The following is a 12021-nucleotide window of genomic DNA, read 5'->3' on the forward strand; positions in this document are numbered from 1 at the left end:
TATACTATATAAAATCTAAGAATACAAATGTATATGCATGCAAATATTTCACACTGTATGTTTGTGTATTTATATATACATAATTAATTAATTAAAACAAAAACTTTTATTTTGGATGCGATTAATTGTTTGACACACACACACACACACACACACACACACACACACACACACACACACACACACACACACACATATGAAGTTGGGATTGTTTTGTGGAATAATTCTGCATAAAATCTGCATTGAACCCCTTGAAATCAGTCTAGCAGTTGACAAATGTATATAAAGGAGAAAGACATACATCATATGATGTAAATAATGCCAGAAATGTAAATAATAATAAATATATTAAACAATAGATATCTGCTGAGCTTGATCATTTATTTATTTGAAAATAAAAAGACAATAAATTAACATTTAATGCATTAAAACTGCTGCTAATGCAGAGGTATAATCTTAAAATAATGATTATAGTCACACTGCAAAATTAGATATTTTAGCCTGCCTCCAGAGCTGGGTGGATTGCTAACAAATTGGAATCCATTACTGACTCCAAATTACATGATAGTTACATAATCCATTACATATAATAAGACTACTTTTTGATTAAGGCTACTTTTAGTTTACTTTTGACTTATCACATTGATTTAAATAGGATAATCTTAAAAGATAAAAAAAAAAATGCAAATAAAAGAAAATATATTCCATTTGTTGTTATTAACAACATAAAGTGCATTAAACATTATGTCAATGTTTCCCAAACTGGGGTTTGAGAGTTTAATGAAAAACTAATAATAATCATAAAAATGTAAATTAAAATAAATCATTTTAAAATAACAAATCAAAATAAAACACTTGCTAAGAAAAGAAATATTTTATTTGTTTAACTGCATGTCATGTGACTATTAACTAAGAGAAATGTGAACATGCAAATGTGTTACTAAATTATTAACTTAATGCCTTAAAATTTCAGGGGTGCATCAAGTAAATATATATTAGGTGAAAGTGCATTAAATGTTATTAAAGAATAATGTGAATTTTACATGATTAAATAACATACTGAGTGATAATTCAAATAAAAATGAATGTGTTCATCAGTAGCTGATGCTGAGAAAACACTTGTGTGATTTTTGTAAATCCAGTGGTCAAATGCTGCGTGATGTCTCAGTTTTCTGTGTAATTATAGCCACCTGATTAATGGTCTTTGTGTGAATGTCCACAAAACTGGAAGAATTTCTGAATGTGTATAAGTGGCAGGCTATCTTAGAAAGGAACATTTAAAAGATGAATTAGGGAGAATCAATAAATTATGAATAATTTATTTGCTATTGTGTGAATAATATGTAATCATGTAATCAATAAAAAATATCTGTAGTCAGATTACAAATCTTTTAAAATGCAATTTAATCTAATTACAAGTACTTAATTTTTGGAACCTGATGACGTAATCCAGATCACATGTAATCAGTTACCAGCTCTTCCTCATAGGCTCAACTATAATAGAAATTTGTCTGTATTAGGTTTGCTTTCAGTCCATTTTTCTGATTCCACAGAAACAGCATCCTCTATTTATCATCAATATATACTTAAATTCTACTGAATGTTTCTTTCTGTGCTCGTGCTGAGTATCAGTGCAGCTTTGGGCAGCTGCCATCTAGTGGTCACTCAGTTGAGCTCTACCACAAAGACAACCACCTCAGAGATTTGGGGGATGTCAGGGGATAAGGGGGAAATGTAAATATTTTAAAATAACAAGGGAAAAATAAAGTAAAGTTGTGTGAGAATCTGTTGTTATTCTATTATCAGACTATTGGTAAAATCAAACTTTAATGAGCCTCATTCAGATCAGCTCAACAAAATGTATACAAGTACGGCAAATTAAATCTGTTATATTATAGTGTTCACCTCATTGTCTAATTACTTACAAATAAAGTTCCAGTCACCAGCCACCACAAAAGCTTAGCTGAAATCAAACAAAAACTTATATTTACCTGCGAGATGAATTCAAGTGAACGAACACAATCTTCATCTTCATGTGTTTCTTAAAACGATGTGAAATGTGAACACATATAACCTTACGGAACTCCCTGAAGTCTAAAATTGCTTTGTGTGTGTGTGTGTGTGTGTGTGTGTGTGTGTCTGTGTGTGTGTGTGTGTGTGTGTGTGTGTGTGTGTGTGTGTGTGTGTGTGTGTGTGTGTGTGAACTATTGTAGCCAGATTGATTCATTCATATTAAATCAAATTTCTTGACGTCAATAAAACCAATTTATTTATATATTTTGCCATTTTGAATTTTCATTTTTATATAAGATTTTCAATATGAGTATCAGTATTATTATACAAATGTAATATTATATGCATTATAATATATAATTCTAGGCCTATATATTTTTTAGATTTATATAATAATAATTAAAATGTTTAATTATTTTTCATTAATTTACGATCAAAATATAGTATATATATATATATATATATATATATATATATATATATATATATATATATATATATATGTTTTTTTTTGTTTGTTTTTATGTTTTTTTTTGTTTATGTATGCATTTAGCAGACTTAAGCGACTAACAGTGCATTCAGGCTATACACTTTTTTTTTTTTTTTTTACCAGTATGTGTTCATATATATACATGATGTAATACACCAATAAAGAATGTTGCAAGTACTGATTTTAATTATATATTATATTATATTATATTATATTATATTATATTATATTATATTATATTATATTATATTATATTATATTAGTATGACTAATCTCAAAGAAATTAATTAAGAGTGTCCACTATGCTAGACCAAGATGAATAGATCTGAGGAAAGGGTCTAAGGAGGTAATGTTTATTAAAGCTTCGGCGATAAAAAAGCTTTATTACCATGCCAATAAAAATGTTGAGAGCGCTGGAGGGAGGAAGGGAGGGGAGTTTGTTTGGACGGGAGCCCAGGCCGGCCTCCTCAGCGCTAGATGGGGCGGAGCAGCACACATGCGCTGAGCTGGCAGAGTCACAGTCAGTCAGGGCTGATCCCTCCGCCCGCTGCGCCCGAGGAGAGGAGAGGAGACACGGACAGGCTCGCGTCCGGGGTGCTGGAGACCCACCTCACCACACACTGTCTCCAAGGACAACATTAAGGCCCCAGGACTGGAAACGACCTGAGGAAATCGCAAACTCGACACGGAGACACCATCCGGACACGAAGCTGAGAAGGAGGACGTCTCCTCTCCATCGCCTTTTGCGCACGACCACCCATTAAAAACCCCTCTGGACCAGCGCCGCCAGCAAGCGATGCACCTTGATGCCAAGACAACGATCACTCCGATCGGTTTCTGTTTGTTTTTGAAGCGCATCATTCTTAACTAAGCAGTCATTCCAGAGTCGATAATAACAGTACGGACACTGTGTTCACACACATGCATTTAACGGGTTTCTTCTTTATGAGAATATTCTCATGGCCTGAAACTGACATAAACTATTAAATCCGCCGCATTCATTCTGGATTGACGCCTTTTTTTTAAATCCTCGCATGTCTTGAGTTTTCTGCTTTCTCGAACACTGTCATGCGTGTCCAGACAACAGTCTGATGCTTTCAGACGGCAGTAGGTTCTTCAGCCACTGGTGACAGTGTCTTACAGGTTCTTTTGCATAATCTGCCGGGCCTTCCTTAAAAACTGACTCCCTGTTTTGCAATCCAAAGGAATTGGTGCAAACATCCCCCTTGGAAAGTTTAAGGTGGAGACCAGTGCTGGGCCATAACACATCCAGAAGGTTTTACAGAAGGTAAGCTAGTCTAATGAACTCAGAAGGCACTGCAACCTTGCATCATTGATCTCGAGTGCATTGCCGTGCCAATATAAGCGTGCATATTAAGTTTTGTCCAGCGAGCACAGTCACTGAGGGTAGCAGAAAGACCCTGACCTATTTTCCAAGAGCGTGTTCTTGGTTTATGCTCCCGGTCTGTGTGATTTCTTAGGAGCTGATGCCCGTAGTGCCTCCAAAGAACGAAAAACAGTGCTTCCACTAATGCACTTAAATAGCAGACAAAATGTCTGGGAGCACCTAGTAAATCTTGCATTATGTGATGAGTTGGTTGTCGTTTTCATATTCTAGACAAGAAATACTTCATATGGGGCAGGATGCAAATAAAATGCTTCATATGGGAAAGGATGCATGTGTATAAAAATGAAATATTGCATCCAAATATGATGCATTCTGGCAAAGTTAGCGTTATTGTCCATAGTGGCTGAGGCCTGGACATAAAGCAGTCATCATCCAATTAGGCGATTCCAATGTCCCTGCGCTTAATTGTGAGCACATTGAGATGTGGTTTGGAACAGAGCCCATCCTCATTGGCTGCTACACATGGGGCCATTGATAAAGAAGATGCCTGCCAGGACATAGTTAACCAACTGCGAGAGGGGCATCTCGGACAAAAACGCTCTTGAATAAAGCTTGTGCATGGGGTTGATTTATTAATTGAGCCTGGTTTGCATTTGAGAGGTCATTGCCTTCACTGAAGTCCAAGCTGGTGTAGTTTGTCCAATGGTTTGCATGACATGTGGCCTCTTCATGTTGTGCTTTTTTTTGTTTAGAAATTCATGCATTGATATAATCACTGTTGAAATTGCTTTGAGATGCCCCTAAAGTGACCCAAACTGGCCAGATGTCATTCTTTGGTGAAATCCAGGCCTTTAAACTGACAGAAAGCAGTGCGTGTATGTGCACAGCTTTCTGCCTTATGCCGCTGTGCAAACATCTCATATTATTGCAGTTGAGTCCTCACTTCACCGTATGCTCTCCTCCAGCTGTGCGTGCTGGCGTCGACTTGTGTTTTCGACGCGCGAACAGACAGCTCTGCGATAGGACGGTCTGTTTCACGATGTGCTCAAAGACATACTGGAAAAAAAGGCTTCTGGCTCACATATGAAGTGAAGCTCCGTAAGCTAAAGCAGAGCTGAACGTTGCAGAAATCTGAGATCTTGGCACGCCGAGGCTTTGGCGTACTTTTGTGAGGGGTCTGGCCAGTGAATATACCGCTTGTTCCTCTCGATGCTCAGAATGGTTTGCCAAATATGACCCACCCTGAAGGGCTTGTGTGAATTCATGCCCATTACGCTCTCTAATGCTCAGTGAGTAAAGAAAGGCCCAGGCCTGGTCTTTACTCAAGAGAGGGGCCAAACAGAGAGAATACGCAAGGCTTAGGACACGTTCTTATGTGTGCAGGCTGCAAGGCCTAAACACAACATTTGACAAAAGACCAAAAGGAGTGCTTGGTTTGGTTAGCGTTTGAAGAAGTTTGGGAGAGTTTTACCCATGAATCAGTGGAACAACAGCACCATGATCAAACGCAGGGCATATAAAACTCCAAAAATGCTCCATAAAATGTGTGCACTACATGCAAAACCTTCTCAAGACAACTTTGTGTGGGAAATAGACCGATATTTAAAAGGATAGTATTCACAAAAATAAAAAAATTCCCTCATCATTTACTCATTCTCAATTTCTCATTTCCATTTTAGGTCCCCTAAAGAAACTTAAAGTGAAATGTTTTTGAAAAGAATCTTTTTTTCTTAGTGTAAAGAACAATTTAATAATCTTAAGAGCCTTTTTCCACTATGAAGAACCTTCTGTGGAATGGAAAGGTTCCATGGATGTTGAAGGTTCTTCATGGAACCATCAATGCCAGTAAAGAACCTTTATATATGGAACCATTCAGTTCCACAAAAGGTTCCTTATAATTGGAAAAAAGGTTCTTTGAGGAACCCAAAATGCTTCTTCTGTGGCGTCACTGTGGAAACTACCTTTTGGAATCTTTATTTTTGAGTGTCAATCAGATTCAACTTAACTAAGTCTGTTCTTCACACAAAGTTATGACTTTAAATATAATGCACAAGCATTTTTCGGACTTTCACCATTATGATGAATAGATCTATTGATAACATCTTCTGAAAAAAAATTTGGAAGGACATGAGAAAATAATGACAGAATTTAATTTTGAGTGAACTGTTACTTTTTATTTGTGCCATTTTCTGTTGGTAATTGCTAGTCTGTGCACCAAAAGTGCATTCTTGGGTGTCTCTGTTGGTTGTTAAATATCTAGTAGCACCAAGTAATTTGCTTTATGGTTTTTTTGAAGCCACAATTAAACAACCCTTAAGGTATTTAGAGGCTGCAACCCATAAAGGGCATTCAGCCTTCGCACTGACACCCGTGATCCTCCACGTGGGCTTGATTTACAACCTCAGGAGGGTTCACAATGGAATCGAGAGCATTGAGAGTATGAGATGGTCTCGGTGATGGGAATTTCAGATGGTCTTCTGCATTACTTCAGGACAGAGACAGCTGACATCCCCTTGGAATAAATGTCTGGCATTTGCTAAAAGGTGGGAGGAGGGTCTGGGGAGGTCAGTTTGGCTGGGAATTTAACAAAGACTGGAGGAAGAGTCCTGGAACGTGGAATTCCACACTGAAACAATCAGAGATTCCGGTAAGATTCCGACTTCTGCACTCTTGAGTATAAAGGGTCTTTTTTGGCATCAGTGGTTCCATGAAGAACCTTTAACATCCATGGAATTTTTTAAATGCACAAAAGGTTCTTTATAGTGGAAAAAGGTGAGAAAAAATGGTTCTTTTTTGAACTGTTTACAAAAGGGGACCAAAAATGGCTCTTCTGTTGGATCTCTATGAAAACTCCTTTGCGGAACCTTTATTTTTTTAGAGTGTCGGATGAAAAGTCATCCAGTAAACCAGGCATTATTATGAATATTGTTGGCTTTTTGACAAGTGAATTTTGTTCTTTTGTTTGGATAAAAGCATCTGCTAAATACATAAATGGGACTGTTTATTGTAGTTCTGTAAAAGTCATTTAGTTTCAATGCTTCAAATGCCACAAACGCTGTTTTGAAGACAGTTGTGCAGAAAAGAGCTGCGCAAACAAACTCTGGTCAGGGCTGATATGAGTGCAGAGTCACACGGGCTCATAGAGACCAGTAAAACCACCCTCTCTCGCTGGGCTTGGACCGTGCATTTTTCTGCAGTTAAACTGCAACCACTAATCACAGCGTGGCCTCACCGTTTCCTCTTGGAACGTTTCGCTCATGTCCTCCCTGCTACGCAGAGCCCGGTCCCTCCCCAGCCCGAGGACCCCTCGCTCTCTCTCTTTCTCTCTCTCTACCCCCTCGGCACCTTCACGAGACACCCGAGGATGGTCCACGCCACTTGTCCCTGCATCTCTGAGCCACCAAAGACCTGGTGCCCCGCTGCAAGCACTCCAAAATAAACACAGATGGAGTTCTGCGTCCACACACTTTCCACTTTATGTTTTCTTTTATGTCTTTCAGTCACTTACTTTCTCCTTACAACCACTGCAACAAAACGAGAGGAAATTTGACAGAAAAAAAAATATAGATATATTAACAGAACAGGATAAGAAACCCAAAAGAAGTTCTTAGGTCAAATCTTAAGTTTCTAAGTCTTTCTGGAAAAAGTTACAGTATTTTATCTAACATTACAGTATTACAGTATTTTATCTAACAATATATATATATATATATATATTATAGTTAAAAAAAAAAATTATATATATATTTCATTTTAATTATTAATTGATTTATAATTAGTTTAGTATATAATTATTTTAATTTATTTGAAATTTAAAAATGAAGCTATATTTAAATGTATAATTAATACAAAAATTATTAAAAAAAAGATGATATGTGTGTATAGTTAAATTTTTAATTTATATATATATATATATATATATATATATATATATATATATATATATATATACATATATATAATTTTTAATTAAAAGCTTTGTATGTATATTAACAGACAAAATATACATACGCTACCAGTCGCTAAAAGTTTGGACATAAAGACCATTTGAAATGCATAGATGTTTATGTATCAATAAAATTCATCCAATGGTTGATTAAGCTACACGAAGAACAAGCTCATATAGGAGAGTTTTCATTCAATATGTATATTAGTCACTCAAATTTCCATTTGTATTCCAACGTTTGACAACTTTATGATTATTCCAAGATGGGGAAGATAAAAAGTAAATGTACTAGTGAAAATAAAAAGGTGGCTGGTATTGTATATCGGCATGAGCCACTGAAAAACTCATACTGATCGAATCGACCACTAGTAAAGTTCAAGAAACTTGAGAACGGTTCAAGTCTTTGCCACATGAATCGCAGGGCCACATCACCACCATTGTTTTCCAACTGTAAGCTGTTAGCAATAAGCAGCGCTGGATGGTAACGGGCCAAGGGCTTCAGCAGTTAAACTGCAAGCACAGCTGGCTTTTATTATTATTTACTTGCAAAGCCAACAGCCTGGATCTTCCAGTACAGCCACAATAACGTACAATAAGCGAATTAGACTGAGAAAGAGGGCAGGGAGGGAGTTAAAGCATTTCAGAAAGAGAAACAAGGCTCTCTCAAGTCTGGGCTTGGCTCCGTGTCCGGGCAAATTCATTCCTGTCAGTGTGTGTGAGAGTCCGAGACTGCCGCCTACTTTCCATGATCTGCTGTTCCCCGCAGTTACTGTGCAGCTGTACATCACGAGCAACACATCTCGAGTTTGGAAGACAGATGAAGCGAATGTTCTGCCTGATTATATAGTGATCAGAGGTTCGACTCTTTCCCAGGCCTCCTGTCCCACTGCTCTCGTATCTCTGTTAACTTTGGCACATGGCTGCGACTGCTGAACAGGAATCTTTGGTACTTTTTGTTAATTCTACAGTGAATTGTAACTCACTGTCAAGAGTCTACTATGAACAAGAGGGGTATTTCCTTCAATAGCTTTGTGGTGAAAAACTGTGTGAATTAACAATGTAAAAGCTTCAATGCATTCACTGCGGCTGTTTCTGTGGACTGCAACAGTTTATTAGATAAAGAGATACTTTACTGATTACTTAGGAGGAATTTAGCCTTACAAGAAAGTACCGTGGTATAAGATGTTTTATTTTGAAAACTTTTTCCTTAATGAAATTAATACTTTTATTCAGCAAGGAGGCATTAAATTGATCAAAAGTGACAGTCAAGACATTTATAATGTTACAAAATACATAAACACTGTTTCTATTCATCAAAAACTCTGAAAAATCATGGTTTCTGCAAAAATATGAAGCAGTTTTCAATATTGATAATAATCAGAAATGTTTCTTGAGCAGCAAATCAGCATATTAGAATGATTTCTGAAGATCATGTGACACTGAAGACTGGAGTAATGATGCTGAAAATTCAGCTTTGCATCACAGGAATAAATTACATTTTTATAAGTATATTGAAACAGAGAACAGTTATTTGAAATTTGTATTTTTGGTCAAATAAATGCAGCCTTGGTGAGCATAAAATATTTTTTCATAAACACACACACAAAAAAAATCTCACTTTTGAACTGTAGGGAATCAATCAAAAACAAAAATAAATGTTGAAATATTTTCAGCCCTTTGATTATAATCAATATGTGTAATTATTTACTCATATTTACTGTATGTATTAAGAAATAAAATTAAGTAAAATATCTAGTCAAAAAATTCATCTAAAAATAATTAAAGCATAAATAAATGAACACAAAGATGTATTATTTTCAACTTTCATTATATGCACCAACAAAACAACAAAAATACTAAACTAATATTTAGCTACTTATATTTTTATGAAAAGTTTAAAACCGTGTGTGAAATTTTTTTCAATGTTTTGATACAAATGAATCAAATCAAAGGCATGTTGATTCATTGAATCAATCAGCTTGTTACTAAATCAGAGAAATTATTAAAATGTTTCAGTCTTAAAATGAGTTGTGAGACTAGAATGGGTCATGAAACAAGTCTTATGTCTTTAAGAAAACTTAATGGGCAAATTAAAAAAGTTGATATGTTGATATTTTCAGTTTTAGATGATATTGAATGTCATATTTATGTATTTACTCAGACTTATTGTATTTATTAAGTTAAAATCTAGTTTATTAAGTATAAATTTAATAAGTGATTTATTAAGTATAAATCTAAAAATAATCAAAGAGCTTATTATTTTCAATATTTTCATTATATGCGCCTATAGAAAACAAACAAAAAAAAATGCTAAACAGAAATATTCAGTGACCTTTTTATGAAAATATTTTATGAAATCTTTTTAATGTTTTGAAGCAATTGAATCGAATTAGAGTCAAGTTGATTCATTGAATCAATCAGTTTGAAGTGATTCACAGGAATGAATCTAGCTTGCTGTTTTTTTTTTACTACATTAGAAACTCTATTAAAATGTTTCAGTCCTAAAATGTAGCAAGGGTCACAAAATTAGTCTTATGTCTTCAAGAAAACTTAATGGCCAAATAAAAAAGTGCAATAAAATCACTGCAATATATTTTTTAGAACTGTATATCTAGTTTATGTAAATGTTATGCATATTCTATAAATGCAACATCAAATATAGTGTATATAGAAATGTGCCTCTGATTGTAGCTGATTGCCTCTGAAATGCGCTGCATTATTTGTTGTTTTGCACTCCCACACCGAGATGAAGCTCTATAGATTGTGTAGCTCTCCAGGTACACGCTCCTCCTGTCTCTCTATGGCTCTGTCCCTTGTTTGCTCTCTCTGACGGAGACAGAAGATGAAAGGCCCTTCGTGTTTGGGAGGAGCCAAAGGAGTCAAAGTCAAAGAAACGCGGGGAGATAAAGGGTGAGAGAAAGAGGGAAGGAGGGGGAAAATCCTGTCATGTTGACCTTGTCTGTCTGCCAGGCCTCGGAGGGGGGCGAGTATTGAGGGGAGGGTGGTCCCGCTTTGAGAAAACAGGCGCCCCATGCGAGGGGAAAGAGAGAACACAGGCGCACAGTGAGGTTGGCAGAGACACAGACGGAAAAGTGTGTGTGTGTGTGTGTGCAGGTGTCTGAAAGGGAAAGAGGAGCAACGCCGGACAACATCAGCAGAGGTCTAGTAACTACCAGCGTCCATTATGTCCTCCAGCGACTCGTAAAGAAGTATTTATAAGACAATAAACATTCATTTGTGGTTTTCAGGGCCAGATCGTGGTCCTTCGAGGGCCCTGGACACACATTTCGGACCCTGGCATTTAACTTCTTCCTGTGGTTTTGAGATGCATGGTTTGAGGTTTTGATGGCCCTGGTTTCGCAAACTCATTTCAGAGTCCAACCCTGTCGGTATAAATTAAAAAGCTGCGCTGTTTGGGTTTTCAAGCTTTTTTATTTCAAGGACCCCCAAATACGATGATACCCTTGTGAGGGAGAAATAATTTTTCTTTTTTGATAAAGACCCAATTTTACTGCGTGAGAGAAAGTGTGATAATATAAAGACAACTTTTGCTTGCAAAAATATATATTTGTCCTTTGTGTATTGTTACTGTACTGAATGCAAGGCACAGTATTGTCTACTATATATATATATATATATTATATATATATATATATATATATATTATATATATATATATATATATATATATATATATATATATATATATTTATATTTATAATTGTAGCAGTATCAGGTGTATAAACGTTTCAATTACAAAAAACAATTACAATTCAGTTACACAATATATATTTTTACAGTACATCTGTGAGGAAAAGCTTCGTAGAAAGATACAACACAAATATAAATATTATTCTTAAAAATGAGAAGGACAGATGAACACTTTAATTTTCTAAAAAACTAGATGTAGATTGTTTATTTCTTTCTGTTAAAAATGAAAGCTGTCAATAAAATAAACTAATTGATTAATCTTGTGTGTAAAATGAAACGGTATTAATATGAATTTTGAAAAATGTGTTTATAAATGATTGTGTTCCATACAGTATATTAATCAATATCTTAACATATTAACATAGTTTGCAAACCATTGGTCTTGCCCTTGATCACTATACGGTAAAAACAGGTTTTCAAATTAGGGTTCAAGAGTTGACAAAAAGCAAATAATTAATTAAATCTTAAAAACTGAATATGAATGATATAAAAAGAAAAAAAAATCTAAATAAA

General features: G+C 35.5%; 1 protein-coding gene across 2 annotated transcripts in view; it reads left to right on the forward strand.

The window, feature by feature from the left end:
- Window positions 1–2927: 2927 nt before the first annotated feature.
- The window catches only part of LOC109103077 (zinc finger protein GLIS2-like), a 41296-nt gene continuing 32202 nt past the window's right edge, over window positions 2928–12021 (forward strand). Inside the window, exon 1 of one of the 2 annotated variants that reach the window (XM_042717448.1) lies at window positions 2928–3791. The gene's annotated coding sequence lies outside the window, so the exon portion shown is untranslated. The remainder of the gene's footprint in view (window positions 3792–12021) is intronic. The other variant, XM_042717454.1, reaches the window with a different exon arrangement.

This window comes from Cyprinus carpio, chromosome A3 (genome assembly GCF_018340385.1).
Source record: "Cyprinus carpio isolate SPL01 chromosome A3, ASM1834038v1, whole genome shotgun sequence".
Taxonomy (NCBI): Eukaryota; Metazoa; Chordata; class Actinopteri; order Cypriniformes; family Cyprinidae; genus Cyprinus; species Cyprinus carpio.